We start from the raw sequence: 17,032 nt of genomic DNA, 5'->3' as shown, positions 1-17,032 counted from the left end.
ATTTGGTAGTGCACCTTTTAAAGGCTCTCAATATGTCTTTGGTGCATTTGTCAAAATCATACAAAATTCTTCCAAAGATGTAATCTTGAGACCTAAAATTGGGAGATGTACACTGCCAGAAGTATTTGCCATAGAGGGTGGCCCATACAGCCAAATGAAGAGAAGGTCCCCATAGACTGCTGTTGCCCTGCTTGTAGATGACATCATGCTTTTTCCATCTAGTCTCAGAACACAGGGAGGGACTCCTAAATGATACTCATAATTACTCAAGTGAGTTTGGCCTTACTATGTATTCATGAAAGTCAAGCAGAGGAAAAATGCTTATAGCCTAGGCCAGAGAGGTCAAACTCAAGGCCAGAGGATTGCCTAATCAGATTAAAATGTAATTGGGAAATGTTTAGCAAAATAAGTAAAAAAATACAACACAGACGTTAATGTCGTGGTGCTTGTTAATTTTGTTTTATTGTAAAATTGTGTTTATTTGCTAAATTGTGATTTTCTATTTGAGTTTGACGCCCCTGGCCTAGACTATGATAGAGCCACTATGGTATCACAGAAGCATCTGCTCACATCTCTAATTTCTCTCTCACTTAGGTCACTCTCAGAATTGCCAAGTTTGAATCTCTGACACTAGAAGGAATACCAACAGGGAGCCAATTCAATTCAACAAACACTTGGTGGCTATGTGCAAGGCACTGTACCAAAAAAATAAAGTGTTTATTAAATGCTTACTCTGTGCAAAGAATTGTGTTAAGTGCTGGACACAAAAAGAAAAACATAACAATCCCTGTATTCAAGGAGCTCACATTCTAATATAGCAAGACAACACATGTAGGAGATTTCAGTTTAAAATCAGATGGAATGTACCCCACGGTTCTGGGGCTGCAGTAAAGCAGATGGTAATGGATCTTCTTTAATGCCATTACCACTTCTGATGCTGAACCATTTGACAGTGACAGCAACATTGGTGTCAAGAACTTTTATTTTCTGGGTCTTTAGTACCTGTGGGTGCTTAGTAGACAGGAACCATAGTACCTGCAGAGGAGTTGTGAAGTCACATCTCTAAAGGACTATGGCTTCCTTGGACAATAGCTACAGAGGCTAAGCCTTAAGCAGTGCTGGTGGTCTGGGTGGTGCTGCTGTTGCCAAAGCCCTTGGGTTTACCTGCCTATTAGTAGCAGTTTGTGAGTAGTTGGTATTAGTGAGGATATTGGGCTCCTTCCCACAAAGGATGCTCTCCTCAATGGTGGCTAAAAGGTTGAAACCAGAGGCAAGGCCAGTGGTTTGGAGGGAATTGTGGTTCCCAGAGCTCTTGGGCTTATCTGCTCATCAATAGTCATTGGTCAGCTGATGGTATATCACAATGTCGACTCACTTAATTTGGGGTCCATTAAAATGCCCACTTCTTTTCCTCATCAGCTGTCTAGCCACTTTTCCCATCCTATAGTTAGAAAGTTAATTTTCTGATACCTAAGTTTAAGGCTTTATTTACTAAGCAAAAGTACTGAAAACTGTACCTCATATTATATTCTCATATTCTTCCACCTCTCTCTCCTAAGGGGCACTGCTGTAATTATCTGTTCTAAAGATAACATGGTTTTTTTAGTTACTTAAGAGTCTGACTTTATTTTACTGATACTTTCATTTTCATTCCAACTTAAAAAGACTTCAACAGAAGATGGAATAAAATTTTACTTTATTATATTTGGCCCAGTGTTCTAGCCCATTGAGATGTTTTTGGTCCATGACACTGTCATTAAACATATTCCCAATTCTTCTTCATTTTATGATCCCTGCAAATCTGAAAAAGCATGCTATCTCTTCTTGACATGTTTTGCAGGTTAATTATTTTTGGATATCATGTATCTTACATTTTTTTTCCATTTTTAAAAAAAGTTTTATTAATGTGTTTTGTTTTTACATTAGAAACATTTATAGATTACCCCTACTCTGTAAGGTCTTTTTGTAACAAAGCAAAGCAATTAAGTAAAATTAACAATATAGTGGCTTCATCTGAATGTACATAATATATTCCACATCTATAGCACCTCTATCTCTCTATTTTTATTTAACAGAAATCCATTTTTACTCCTACCTACATGTACCATTAAAAAAAGAGGGAAGAAAAAACAAATTTCTTCTAACAAATATGCATAGTTGAGCAAAACAAGTTCCCCCACTGACTCTGTGTGAGTGTGTGTGTGTGTGTGATTCTGCACCCTAGACATTTCGTCTCTTTGTCAGGAGGTGGATAGTATCTTTCGTCACTGATCCTCTGGAATCAAGAATGGTCCCTCTATATAGATCAGAGATCTTAACAGCTTTCAAAGTCGTCTTTACAGCACTGTTATCATATAAACTGTTCTCCTAGTTCCTCTTGTCATTCTTCAGTTCTTAAGAGTCTTCAGAATTATTTTTATAAGGTTGATGTTATAGTATCAAATGAGACAATATTTGCAAAGTACTTAAACACAGTGCCTAGGAGGTAATAGGCGCTATGTAAAATGTAGCTATTATTATTAGCAGTACTAGTAGAAGTTGTTCTCCTGGTTCTGCTCACTTCACTTAATTCATCACTTCATACATCTTTCCATGTCTCTGAAATCATCTATTTCCGCAATTGTTACAATGCAAGAGTATTCCAACACAATCAAATACCACTTATTCAGCCATTCCTCAAATGATGGATATCCCTTTAGTTTCCAGTTTTTGCTATCACATAAAGAGCTGCAAAAATTATTTTTATACAATTATACAATAGGACATTTTTCTACATGATCTCTTTTGAATATAGGACTACCAGTGGTAGAGCTACCCTACCAGGTAGTGCCTGCACTGTTTAATAACATTTTGTGTATAATTCCAAATTGCTTCCCAGAATGGTTGCACCCTTTCACGGGTCTTCCAACAATGTATCAATATACCTATTTTCCCACAGCCCTTCCAACATTTATTATTTTCCTTTTTTGGGTCATCTTCGCCACTCTGGTGGGATGTGAGGTAGAATCTCAGAACTGCTTTCATTGATACTTCTCTAATTAGTAGTGAGTTGGAACTTCTTTTAAAAATATGGCTATAGATGGGCTGGGTTTCTACACATTAAAAACTTCCTGGCAGCTAGGTGGCTCAGAGGATAGGGCACTGGCCCTAGAGTCAGGAGGACCTGAATTCAAATCTGGCCTCAGACACATAATACTTTCTAGCTGTGTGACTCTGGGCAAGTCACTTAACCCCAATTGCCTCACTAAAAAAAACAAACAAATAAAAAGGGGGTAGCTAGGTGTCGAGCAGATAGAGCACCAGCGCTGAAGTCAGGAGGACCTGAGTTCAAATCCGGCCTCAGACCAAACACTTGACACACTTACTAGCTATATGACCCTGGGCAAGTCACTTAACCCCAATTACCTTAAAAAAAACAAACCAAAAAAAAACTTCCTCATCATATCCTTAGGCTATTTATTAAGTGGGAAATAGTGCTTTTTCTTATACATTTGAATCACTTCCTCACATATCTTTGCCTTCTTTTTGTTCCTTGAAGAGGACACTCCATCTCTGGACTCATGCCTGGAATGTTTCCTCCCTCCCTCCCTCCTTTCCTTGGCTCCCTTCCATACTTGACTCAAATCCTACCTTCTGAAAAGGGGCCTTCCCAGTTTCCTCCACTGCTAGTGCTCACCCTCTGAGATTACCTCCCAATTTACACTGTATATATCAAATATGCATAGTTGTTTGCATGTTCTTTCCCACTAGAATCCTTGGGGACAGGGTTCATGTTTTTGCATGGTGCTTCTCACACAGTAAGCTTTTGATAAATGTTTGCTGATTTACTGATCTCTGCTGCTTATCGCGTGGGATCCTTTTCCATGTTCTTCCACAAATATGCCACAGGGGATCCACTGAAAGTACTGCAAATACTTGGGGTCTTTTTCTTCCTATTTCTTTAATATCAATAGAGCACTGGAAACAGATTGTCCATTGATTATATCTTTCTTTAGCTTCAGGTTCACTCTACTATGTGCCTTTCCATATCTCTGCTAAGTACTCCTGTTCCTATATATGTCAGGAGAATATGAGAAAGGCTTCTAGCAAACTGGGTGGACTCTGGTGAATTTATGAGAAGACATGGTTAGGAATCACACAGGATAAGAAGGTATGGATAGGTTGTCATCTGTATTTCTGGAGCTAATACCCTTATCAATAAGATCCTGTGGAGCACCGGTATTTGCAGTCAGGAAGATCGAGGTTCAAATTCTATGAAACGTGAGTTCTGTAACAATGGACAAGCATCCTCTCTGTGCACTAGAGAGAATTTCTACACTGGAAATTCCCTATATACCAATGAAATCACAGGTTCCCTTTCATCCCTCCAAAAAAAATATAATAAAATAAAAAAATTAAATGAAATAAAATGTTAAAAGAAACATGTCATTCCCCTACTCAAGAAGCTTCAGTGGCTTCCTATTGGCTCTGCAGGAAAAACACACTCTTCTGTTTGACATTGAAAGCCTTTTACAGTCTGGTTCCAACCAAGCTTTCCTAGCCACTTTCACATTATTCTTTCTTGCAGCATTGTATGTTACCACATTCCTTACTGCCTGGAAGGTTCTTCCTCCCATTCAGGTCCTCCTGACTCTAGGGCCAGTGCCCTATCCTCTGAGCCACCTAGCTGCCAGGAAGTTTTTAATGTGTAGAAACTCAGTCCATCTATAGCCATATTTTTAAAAGAAGTTCCAACTCACTACTAATTAGAGAAGTATCAATGAAAGCAGTTCTGAGGTTCTACCTCACATCCCACCAGAGTGGCGAAGATGACCCAAAAAAGGAAAATAATAAATGTTGGAAGGGCTGTGGGAAAATAGGTATATTGATACATTGTTGGAAGACCCGTGAAAGGGTGCAACCCTAATCTCTTCAAGGTTCAATTCAGGTGGTACCTCCTCCAGGGAAGCCTTTCTCAATCCTTCCTCAGTCCCATCACTCAGGAGTTAGTGTTCTTTTTCCTGGCAAATTACTCTGAAGTTACTTATTTGTACATGTATCACCCACACCCCAGAGTAGAATCCTTTTCCCACTAAGGGTGTCATCTCAGGAATCACATGAACCAGGTTCAGCTATACGAAAGTCTGACCCCAAAAGGAGAGGATTAGATTTTTCTCACATTTTCTGGCTTATAATGTCTCCACCCTGGAGTCCCAAGAAGAATGCCTTAAACAAATCTTGAATAGGGCTCACTAGTCTATCATCTACCCAAAAGGATCAACAAGGTCCAATCTTGAAAAATTACTCAGTATACAAATAGATAGGAGATACAGAATAACTATTCCAACACACACAAAAAAGGCTTAAAACACAAAACACTCCTGTGCACACTGACGAACACTTAAATAAAAACAGTAATCTATAAAAAGGGACTCCCAGTAGCCTACAAATAGATATAGAAAACACTCAAAGGACTCATAGAAAGCTCTATGATATTCTCCTGGAAGGTGAAGGGGATTTCGGAAAATGTCGAACAGATGTCACTTTCACCTAAATCTGAACTGGCCAGCCAGAAACTCACTTAAGGACCATATTGTCTGGCTAGCCAGGCATGTCATCATCTTCCCCTCCAGGAAGGGTACACCCTTCAGAGCTGCAGTAATCACCTACCATTGGGCAGTACCCAAACCTCCAGATCAGTTCAGTTCATGAAGTAGCCACCAAGACTGGAAGATTGCTGATCAGTTACCTGGGATCAGAAAAAGAAACATGAAGTAGAAGAGATAGCCATGGATTTGATATCCAGTCTCAGGCTCTTCTAGGCAGTCAATCAGTCAAATTAACATTTATTAAGTGCCTACTATATGTGGGACACCATGCTAAGCTTCAGGAATACAAAAAAAGAAAAGATCTTTGCCTTCAAGTTGATCACAATCTAATGGGGGAGAAAATAAGCAAACAAATATGTACAAACAAGCTACAGACAAGACAAACAGGAAGTACATAAGAGAGGGAAGGGACTAAAATTAGGAGAGACTGGGAAAGACTTCCCGTACAAGACAGGATTTTAGTTGGGACTTAAAGGAAGCCAGGGAATCAGCAGTTCGAACAGAGGGAGAGCATTCCAGGCACAGAGAAAGTGCCCAGAGCCAAGAGATGGAGGAGGTCTTCTCTTCCTCTCCCTGGAAAGATGAAGGAGAGCTCCCAAAGCCTTCAAAACAAGGAAGAGAAAAAGAAACAGACTGTGATTTCTTGTTTTAAGCGTGTGGGGGTGGGGGTAGGGGATAAAGATGGCTACCACTAAACACAAACAGATGTGTGTGTGTGTTTGTGTTTGTGTGTGTTTGTGTGTGTGTGTGTGTGTGCGCACAAAATTCTTCTATATATACTTCTATTTATCAATTCTTTCTCTGGGTGCAGATAGTATCTTTCTTCATATGTCCTTAATAGTTAATTTGGGTATTTATAATAGTCAAAATAACTTATTTGCTCAAAGCCGTTCTTACAATAATATTGCTGTTATTGTATACAATGTTCTCTTGATTCTGCTCATTTTGCTCTTCGTTATTTTGTGCAAGTCTTTCCATATTTTTCTAAAATCACTGAGCTCACCATTTCTTATAGCACAGTAGTGTTCCATCACAATCACAAACCATACCTTTTTCAGCCATTCCCCAACTGACTGGCATCCCTGCAATTTTTAATTCTTTGCCACCACAAAGAGAAATGCTATAAAAATTTGAGAACTTGCAGGTTCTTTTCCTTTTTCTCTAGTTATTTTCCAAAACAGAACAAGTATAGGTATTGCTGAGTCAAAGGGCATAGGTAGTTTAATAACTCTTTGGCCATAATTCCAGATTGCTCTCCAAAATGGTTGGATCAGTTCACAATTCCACCAACAATAAATATGTCCCACTTTTTATTGAAACCTAGGCCGTCCAGACTTCCCAGCCCAGCACGTTTATCTACAACACTATGCCGCCTGGCAGTAAAGATTCCCACATAATAAAGGTATCCCTACAAGCTCACACCCAAATTTCCTGCTCCCTTAATTCCCATGATCCAAGCTAACAGTATTTGTAGGCAAAAGTCTTACTTGTGTCCCCCTCTTCTCTCTTCTGACACTGCCACCACCCTGGTCAAGCTCTCATCCTGGACTATTGCTGTGGCCTGCTGATAAGTCTGCCTGACTCAAGTCTCTCCCCACTCCAGGTCATCTTCCATTTGACCATCACAGTGATTTTCCTAAAACATAGATCTGATCATATCACCCCCTAATCAGTAAACTCCAATGACTTCCTATTGCCTCCAGGATCAAATACAAAATACTCTGTTTGGCATTCGAGGCCTATTACAACCCCCCCCCCCCCCCCCACCCCAACCTTTCCAGTCTTCTTACACCTTGTGCCTCCAACATACTCTTCAATTCAGTGACACTGGACTCCTTTCTGTTCCACAAACAAGCACTCCATCTCATGACTCCTGGGCATTTTCTCTAGCTGTCCTTCATGGCTGCAATGCTCTCCCTGCTTCCTTCAAGTTCCAACTAAAATCCTACCTTCTACAAGGAAGCCCTTCCCAATCTCTCTTAATTCTAGTGCCTTCTCTCCAACACAGTGATGCCATTTTGGTCCTTTTCAAGGACAAAGGACAAAAATCAAGCCTTCTCTCCATTAATTATCTCCTATTTATCCTGTATATAGCTTGTTTGTACATATTTGTTTGCCTGATGATTTCCTCACTGGATTGTGAGCTCCACATGAGCAGGGTCGACTTTTGCTCTTCTTTGATCAAAGGTGCTAAGTAAATGCTTATTGACTGACTGCTACTTCCTCTTCCTAATTCTCCTCCCATTTATAGGGTTCATGGGATTTAGAGTGCAAACCTCACTTTCTGTTTACCACTTCCCTCTACCTCATACTTTCTTGATCAACTCTATCACTATTCCACTTAGTTCAATTTTATAAATAAGTCCAAGGCACTGTGTTAAGCACTGGAAAAAAACCAAGAAATCTTTTCTGTTCTCAAGGAGCTTACATTCTAAAATGAAATGGGAGTATATAACATATATAGAGATAAATACAACCTAATTTGAAAGGGGAAGAGCCTTAACAAGCAGAGGGAGGTTGAGAGTGGATCAAGGAAGGGAAGGTTCACAGAGTGTACCTGAGATGAGGGCTCCAATACAAGCAGAATGAGGAAGAAATTCTACAGATGAAGTCTGGCAGGTGTGAATACAGAAAGAAAAGACTTGTTGAATTAAGAGAATAGCTAGGAATTCCATTTGCCACCATATAGTGGCTATGAAGGGATGTAATTTGAAATAAGGCTAGAAAAAGTTGGTTGGAGCCAGATTTTGAAGCCAGATTTTAAATGCCAGGCTGAGTGTATAATATTTTATCACCAAGACTATAGGAAGCCACTGAAGGCTTTTGAATAAGGGAATGACATTCAAGTAAACTCAATAAACATTTATTAAATGTGTTAGGTACTGAATAATGTAATAATCTAGGCAAGAGATGAGTAGTACCTGAATGAGTGGGGATTAATTATGAAAAAAATGTACAGATACCCTCAAGACTTGTTAACTGCTTGGATACGGAATGATGCTAAGTTTATGAATCTGAGTGACTTACAAAATGGAGATGCTCTCAAATAGGTAAAGTTTAGAAGAGATTTAGGTCCTAAGTTGGATAGTTGTGCTTTGGCCCTCTTTTTGAAATGCCAGTGAAACAGTTAAGTGGGGATGTTCATCAGTCTCTTGATGTTGAGGAGAAACTAGAGCCAGATATATAGATCTGGGAGACATCTAGATAGATGCTGACATTTGTACGCATGAAAACAAATGAAATCGTCAAAAGTAGACAAAACTCAAGACTGAAATTTGGGGAACATTCATGGTACAAAAAAAGAAGTCTTAGAATGAGAAGTAAGACAGAAAAAGTATTATCAGGTCATAGATTTTAGAACTGAAGGGATCTAACACCACTTCTAACACTCTCATTTTACAAATGAGGAAACAGGCCCAGAGACTGTAATTTACCTAAAGTCACACAAAAAGTAAGAAAGCAAGGATCTAAATCCAAGATCTATGATTCCAAATCCTTTAATTTTTTGGGGGCAATTCCCTTTTAACCTGATGTCAATAGTTTCCAAGAAGCCAGGAGAAGAGAGAACATCTAGGAGTAGGGCATGACTGACAGAGCTGGAAACTGCAGAGAAGTTGAGGAGGATAACGAGGGGAAAGCGCCCATCTCCCAAGTCTATGTGTCCCCTAAACTTAAACTGTTCCTTGGCCCTCTCCTTATTTCTCTCCATTTTCCCCTGGACAATCTTGCCTATTTCTATGGCTGCTGTTATTTACTTCTGTGCAAGGCCAAGTGGTGACGGACTGCTAATCCTATCCTTGCTGTTCTTGAGAAGCAATGTGGTACAGGGAAAAGATCACTGACACTGGAGTTAGAAGACCTGAGTGGCAGTGTGTTGTCACTTGGATAAAGACATAGACAATATACTCTTCAAATTCACCCATGATACAAACTTTGGAGGGATAGGTAATACAATAGATGACAGGAACCAAAAGGATCTTGAAAGTCTAGAGGATTCAGTTGAATCTAATAAGATAAAATTCAGTAGGGATGAAAGTAAAGTCTTGCATTTAGGTACAAACAAGTATAATGTAGAGGAGGCATGAGTAGACAGCAGTTATGAAAAAAGATCTGGGGTTTTTAGATCTGTTAAGATTAATGAGCCAGCAGTATGATGAGGCAGTCAAAAAAGCTAATACAATCTTGGGCTGCCTTAAGAGCTTTAGGAATAGGAAGGTGATAGCTTCACCATATTCTGCTCTCCAGAGACCTCATCTGGAATATCTGTGTTGAATTCTGGATACCACAGTTTAACCCAGAGTGCCAAGAGGAAGACAACTACAATGATGAAGCGTCTTGACACGACAGGAAAATTTAATGATGACTTTTAGAGTCAATTCCAGCACTAAATTTTGTTAATCAGATCAATCAACATGCATTTATTAATTAATATGTGCCAGGCATTCTGCTAAGTGCTGGGGATACAAGCAAAAACAGGCCCAGTGCTCAAGAAGCTTACATTCTAATGGGGGAAAAAACATATCTAAATCAGTTAAGGAGTTAGGCATGTTTAAATTAACCTGGAGAAAAAAAGATTCAAGGGACATGATAGCTGTCTCCAAATATTCTGAATGGCTGTTATGTGGAGAGGGGAGTAACTTAATTTGTTTGACCCCAGAGGGCCACACCAGGATCAATATGTGGAAATTGCAAGGTGGCAAAGTTAAGCTTGATAAGGAAATAATTCTTAACAATTCAAAGTATTGAAAAACAAAATAGCCTGCCCTGAGAAGCAGCAAGTCACCCCACCTAGGAGGTCTTTAAGCAGAGGCTATAAGACTCTGTTTGTGTATGGCTTGGCTGCTGAGTTCTCTTCCAATTCTCAAATTCTGTAATTTCTTTGTGATAGTGGTATCAGGAAAACCTGATATTGAATCCTTTCTCTGACACTCTGTAGCTGTGTGAGTTGAGGGCAGGTCATTTAACCTCCCAGTTCCCATTTAAATCCCAATTCCAACAATGGACAAGTCACTTAACCTCCTTAAACCCCAATTTTTCACCTGTAAAATGAGGATATTGGACTAAACAACCTCTCAGGCCTCTTCTAGCACTGCTATAATCCTGTGACCTGGGTTCAAATTCCACTTCTCTGACATCTACTGCCTGGGAAACATTGGACAAATCATTTAACCTCTTTGGGCCTCAGTTCCTTAATTTAAAGAATGGGGGAGTTAAACTAGATGACTTTTAGGGTCAATTCCAGCACTAAATTTTGTCAATCGGATCAATCAACGCGCATTACATATGTGCCAGAAATTCTGCTAAATGCTGGGGATACAAGCAAAAACAGGCCCAGTGCTCAAGAAGCTTACATTCTAATGGGGGAGAAAACATATCTAAATCAAAATATACAAGGTAAAACATACAAGGAGATGAAAGTAGGTAATCTTAGAGCAAGTAGAATAGTCTCGAGAGCAAGGGTGGAAAACCTGTGGCCTTGAGGTCACATGTGAAGTTCTGTGAAGTTTGAATTCAGTGAAAAGGCCACACTTGAGGACCTAAAGGGCCATATGTGGCCTCGAGGCTGCAGATTTCCCATCCCTGGGCTAGAGGGACCAGGAAAGGTCTCCTGGAAGAGGTTGTTCTTCAGGCCTAACCTTAAGGGAGTCAAGTATTCTAAGAATCAGAGGATGGAAGGGCAGCATTCCAGATATAAGCAACAGTCAGTGCAAGGGCATGGTGATAGGAGATGGAAAAACATGTATGAAGCCCAGCAAGATGGCCAGTGTGGCTAGATTCCAAGAGTATGTGGAAGGGGAGATTCAAGTATAAGAAGTCTGGGGATGTATGAAGGAGCTAGACTGAGAAATGTTTTAAATGCCAAAGGCCTTTATATTTGATCTTGGAGTCACTGGAATTTATTGAGCAGTGGGGTGACATGGTCAGACTTACACTTTAGGAAAATCACTTTGTGAGAAGAACCAGAATATTGTACATACATAGTAACAGCAATATTGTAATGATGATCTGATGATTGACTATAAAAGACAGCTACTCTGATCAAGACAATGATCCAAGACACTTCAGAACCTATTGTGAAAAACACTATCCACCTCTCATCTCTATATATTCCACAGATTTATTATCTTATAACCTCCTGTTCCCATTGCACTAACTGAAATCCTTGATCCTTTCCCAATCTTCTTGGGGTATGGAAAACCTGACTCTGCTCAAATAATAATGAATCCCTCATCACCACCTCCAGTGTTGCTGTTCTTATGTTCCTAAACACTGTGCCAAGAAGAGCAGTAGAAGCATCCTTCACTCCTAACCTGTGGACTCCTCTTGCCAGATAAAAGGAGAGGATTTTTGCCTTAGCAGACACTGACTTGATAAGCACAGGAATGAGGAGTGTCAGACCTTAGTGTTTTGCATGTGGTAAAAAGGGGAACAGTAGATAACAGGGTACCCACCCACCTGGTCCTGTGATGACTGAACAGGGATGTCTTAAGAGTCCTGAGTATCTATAAGCAATGCCCCCTACAAAAGCACTTTGCCTTATGCATAACTGAGGTTTAGTGTCTTCTTCAGAACAGGTTCTTTGCTGCCTCAGACATCTAGAAGCTGAGCCTTGAGTTACTTTATAGTATATTTCAGCATTTTGCCCTGGATGTCCCAAGGCTATAGGCCTGAAATGGATGAGGGACCTCTCTGGAACTATTCCTTAAAATCACTGATGTGGTAAAAAAAAATTTGTCACTCTGCAACCAACTTGGTGATGAGCCCCAACTTACATAGACTGATCCTGTCATGACAGGTAGATAGTCCAATAAGGCAAAAGTCCTTCCAGAATCCTGGATAACCAGGAACTGGATAAAACTTCAGCGGAAGAAAACATGAATTATAAATTTATACTGGGTACAGATAGTGAGTTTACCAGTGATGGCACATAGTAGGCTCTTAATAAATGCTAACTGATTTTGTTTTAAATTATTACATTATTTTTTAAAAATCAAGATAGAAATAATTTGGATTTTGAGGTTTTATTTGGAGATTCATACAAATTCTACTTGATTATTTATATTTGTTATGAATGACAATAGGATTATCGCTTTAGGCCTTTGAGTTGAGTCCAACCCCTTTTTAAAATGAGGAAATAGAGCCTCTGGGAGGTTGTGACATGCCACAAATCACACAGGAAGCAGCAGAGCCCAGGATATAAACTCAGTCAGGTCTTATGTTTCTGAAACCTATCTATGCTCTTTCCACTAACATTATGCTTCATAAAAATAACAGTAATTTTTAAAAACAAATCCACTTAAAGAATGATCCTCTTTTTTTTAAAAAAAGAAATAAAGGCTTTATTTTTTTCAAGGGCTTTATTTTTGTATGCCTAAATTTACAGAGAAACAATAGGACTGATCATATCTGTTACTGCTACTTAATGTTATCTCCAGAAACATCCTTAGTACTGAAGCTGAACATTTCTGATGCTGAATGTGATCTTTTAGACTTAATGTTGACTAACTCCATTGGATAGGCAATTAAATTTAATAATTTTAAATCTATAGATGTCTCAGGCAACTAAAGAGGATCAGGTCCATGATATAGCCTGTGCTTACTCATTTACATGACTAGTTTGGATTTCGACCTGGAATGCAGGATTGGTAATATTAATAACAAAATGAACAAAAATCCTATGACCAATGGATAGAGAAAAAGCTTTTGACAAAATACAACATCCAATTATGTTAAAAGCACTAGAAAACATAGGAATAAATGGTCCTCTCCTTTAAATGATAAACAGCACAAATCTAAAATCAAAAACTACCATTATATAGGGTGTCCCAAAAGTCTTAGTGCAATTTAAAACTATTTAAAATAGGGACATTATGTAATAATGGGATAGCTAGGTGGCACAGTGGATAAGAGTACCAGGTCTAGAGTCAGGAAAACTCATCTTCCTGAGTTCAAATCTGGCCTCTGACACTTACTAGCTGGGTGACCCTGGGCAAGTCACTTAACCCTGTTTGCCTCAGTTTCCTCATCTCCAAAATGAGTTGGAGAAGGAAATGGCAAACTGCTCCAGTATCTCTGCCAAGAAAACCCCAAATGGGGTCATGAAGAGTTGGACATGACTGAAACAACTGACCAAAAAATATGTAATAAACTAGAATCCTTTCCAATAAAATCAGGAGGGAAACAAGTGAAAACACTGTCACAACTTCCATTTAACATAATACTAGAAATATCTATAGCATTGAGATAGGAAAAAAATCGAAGGAATAAGCATTAGGTAAAGAAAAAGGAAAATTATCATTTTTTGGAGATAATGATAGTATACTTAACTACCTACAGAGTCAACTAAAAGTTAACTGAAACAATAACTCAGCAAACTTGATATATAAAATAAATCCACACAAATTGTCAGCATTTCTATATAATGTTCTTCACAGGGTGTCCCACAGTCTTACCGTAATTTTTTAATGCTTTAATAGTTAAAAATGTCATAGCTAAATAGCTTTAAGAAGCCCTTAACATTTAATAGCTTAAAACTAAGACTTCTGGGTTACCCTGTGTAAAAATCAATAAAATCCAGTAGGAAAAGCTAGAAAGAGAAATTCCTTTTAAAATAACTTCAGAAGGTATAGAATACCTGGAAGTCTATCTACATGGATAGACATAAGAACTAAATAAATTCAACTAGAGACCACTGTTCATAGTCAATAAACATTTATTAAGACCTACAGAGCCAGGCCCTGTGCTAAGCTCTGAGGATACAAAGATAAAGTAAAGTCCCGGTTCTCAAGAAACTCTCAATATAATGGGAAGTTCAGTCTTGTCCAACTCTTGTGAACTCATTTGGGGTTTTCTTGGAAAAGATATACTGGAGTAGTTTGCCATTTCCTTCCCCAGCTCATTTTCAAGATGAGGAAACTGAGGCAAATAGGGCAGGGTTAAGTAACTTGCCCAGGATCACTCACCTAGTAAGTGTCTGAGATCTTATTTCAACTCATAAAGATAGGTTTTCCTGATTTCAAGCGCAGGGAAGAGACAACATAAAAACAACTATAAACAAATAAGACAGACAGGATAAATTGGAGATAAACAATAGAGGGGAAGTACTAGAATTAAGGGGGATATAAAAGGGCTTTCCATAAGAAGGTAGGATTTTAGCTGAGGTTTGAAGAAAGCCAGCAAAGTCTAGAGGAGGGGAAGCATTCCAGGCATGGCAGAGTCTGTGAAAATGCTAAGAGTGTCTTGTTCAAAGAACTGCAAGGGGGAAAAAGTCAACGGAATGCAAAAAAGGGGTGGGTGTACACTTGGAAGACTGAAAAGGGGAGGGAGGAGAGATGGGTCATGAAAAGCTTTAAATACCAGAGAATTTTAATGTGATCCAGGCAGTGGTGATAGGGAATACTGGAGTTCACTGAGTAGAAGAGTGACATGATCAGACTGGTACTTCAGGAAGATTACCTTGTCAGCTGAGTAAAGGATGGTTTGGAGTAGAGAGAGACTTGAGGCAGACATCCCAACCAGCAGGTTATTGCAGTAATCAACGTATGAGGTGATAAGAGCCTGTACCAGAACAGTGTCAGAAGAGAAAGGTGGGCAATGATGAGAGAAGAGGTTATGGTGTTAGGATGGTAAAATCAATAGCCCTTGATAAACAGATTGGCTATGAGAGGTAAGAGCATGAATCAAGGATGACACCTAGGTTTTGAGTCTGAGTGACTGGCAGGATGGTGATAACCTCAGTAATACATGAAAAGGGCTGGGAAAAAAAATGGGTTCACTTTTGGACATGTTGAGTTTAAGATCCCTACAGGACATTCAGTCTGAGATGTCCTGGCAGCTGGAGATGTGAGACTGAAAGTCAGGCCTAAAAAAGCAGATCTCAGAATCATCTGCATAAAAAGGATAAATGAGTATCTGGGATGGGATTATCAAGTGAAACAACAGAGGAGGAAAGAAGAGGGCCAAAGAAAGAGCCCTGAGGAATATCTATGATGAGCAGGTGTGACCTGGATGAAGATTCAGCAAAGGAAACAGAGAAGGATTGACTGGGTAAGTAGAAGGTGAACCAAGAGAGAGTAGAGTCATGAAAACCTAGAGAGTACCAAGGAGAGTGTATCAGGGAGATTGATCAATTGTGCCTAGGGCCTCAGAAAAGTCAGGAAGGATAAGGATTGAGAAAAAGCCATAGACTCAGCAATTAAATTGTTAGTAATGCTGGAGACAGCAGGTGGGAAGTCAGACTGCAAAGAGTTAAGAAGAGTGAGAAGAAAGGAAAGGAGAGAGCCTTCTTAAGGAGTTTAGTCACAAAAGGGAGAAGTAGAGGATGACAGTTATTGGGAATGGATGGATCAAGTTAGGGTTTTTTGATGAATGGTGAGATATAAACATGTTTATAGGGAGTGGGGAAGCAACCAGTGTACATGGAAAGATTAAAGATAAGCAAGAAAGGGGAACACTGCTGGAGAAGACAAAATGAAACGGTACCAAATATGAAAGGGTTTGTCTTGGCAAAAAGGCCACCTCATTATGTGAAACAGAAGTGAAGGAGGAGACAGGAGCAGAATGCATTTGGGTGATGTGAAATGCGGAGGAGAGCAGAAAAGGGAACTCTCAGTTAAATGGCCTCGGTTTTTTTTTCTTTTCTTCAGTAAAATAAAAGGTAAGCAGAGAGAATGAGAGGAGGGGTAACCATGGGGGGTTTGAGAAGGGATGAAAAGTTTCGAAAGAGCCTATGTGATAAGTGGAAGAGTGAATTAATTAGGGAGACATAAAAGTACTGCCTCGTAGCAGTAAGAGCCCAATTGAGTAACATAAATTCAGAGTGGACACAGTGGATGTTGAGAGTGATGCCAGGTTAAGACTCTGCAGGGAAAAGTTCTATAAAACAATAATGTGGCAAGAACTCAAGAGAAGAGAGAGCATTTTGTAAAGCTGAAATGGTTCATCCAGGGGCCAAGATGGGGAATGGAGGAGAGAGCAGCTAGAGCATGGGGTGATGGCCTAAGAAAGAAATGAGGGGTTATGGGATTTACTGAAAATGTCTCTCCTTAATGTCCCTCTCTATTTCCTTCCTTCTCTGATTGCCTGAATATCCTTTCTGTACCCTTTCTTCTTTCACCTTAGTTCCCTTTAATCTCTTATGTGTATTTTTTTAATTTGTTGCATTTATTAAATTGTTTTCTGTTCCGAGTTCTTATTTTTTAAAGCAAGTGAGTTTAACCTTAAATGTGACTATCTCTCAAAAAAAAAAAACTACTTAAGCTGCTTTTTTTTTTTGTTTGATTGTTTTTGTTTTGTTTTGTTTTTCAGGTTAGGCAACTGGGGCTGAGTGACTTGCCAAGAGTAACACAGCTACGAAACATTATGTGTCTGAGGTCGCATTGGAACTCAGGTCCTCCTGACTCCAGGGCCAATGATCTATCCATTGCGCCACCTAGCTGCCCCTA

General features: G+C 39.4%; 1 protein-coding gene across 4 annotated transcripts in view; it reads right to left on the bottom strand.

Annotated features, from left to right (window-relative positions):
* Window positions 1-17,032, bottom strand: part of LOC114033994 (polycomb group RING finger protein 3) — a 123,986-nt gene that overhangs the window by 89,741 nt on the left and 17,213 nt on the right. For 3 of the 4 annotated variants that reach the window (XM_027849641.1, XM_027849638.1, XM_027849640.1), the window contains exon 2: window positions 5,650-5,728. The exons of the other annotated variant lie outside the window; for it this stretch is intronic. The gene's annotated coding sequence lies outside the window, so the exon portion shown is untranslated. The remainder of the gene's footprint in view (window positions 1-5,649; window positions 5,729-17,032) is intronic. 4 annotated transcript variants of the gene reach the window in all.

This window comes from Vombatus ursinus, unplaced genomic scaffold (genome assembly GCF_900497805.2).
Source record: "Vombatus ursinus unplaced genomic scaffold, bare-nosed wombat genome assembly UNPS02007822.1, whole genome shotgun sequence".
Lineage (NCBI taxonomy): Eukaryota > Metazoa > Chordata > Mammalia > Diprotodontia > Vombatidae > Vombatus > Vombatus ursinus.
Note: the sequence above shows the minus strand (reverse complement) of the source record. Positions and strands in the feature narration are given on the sequence as shown.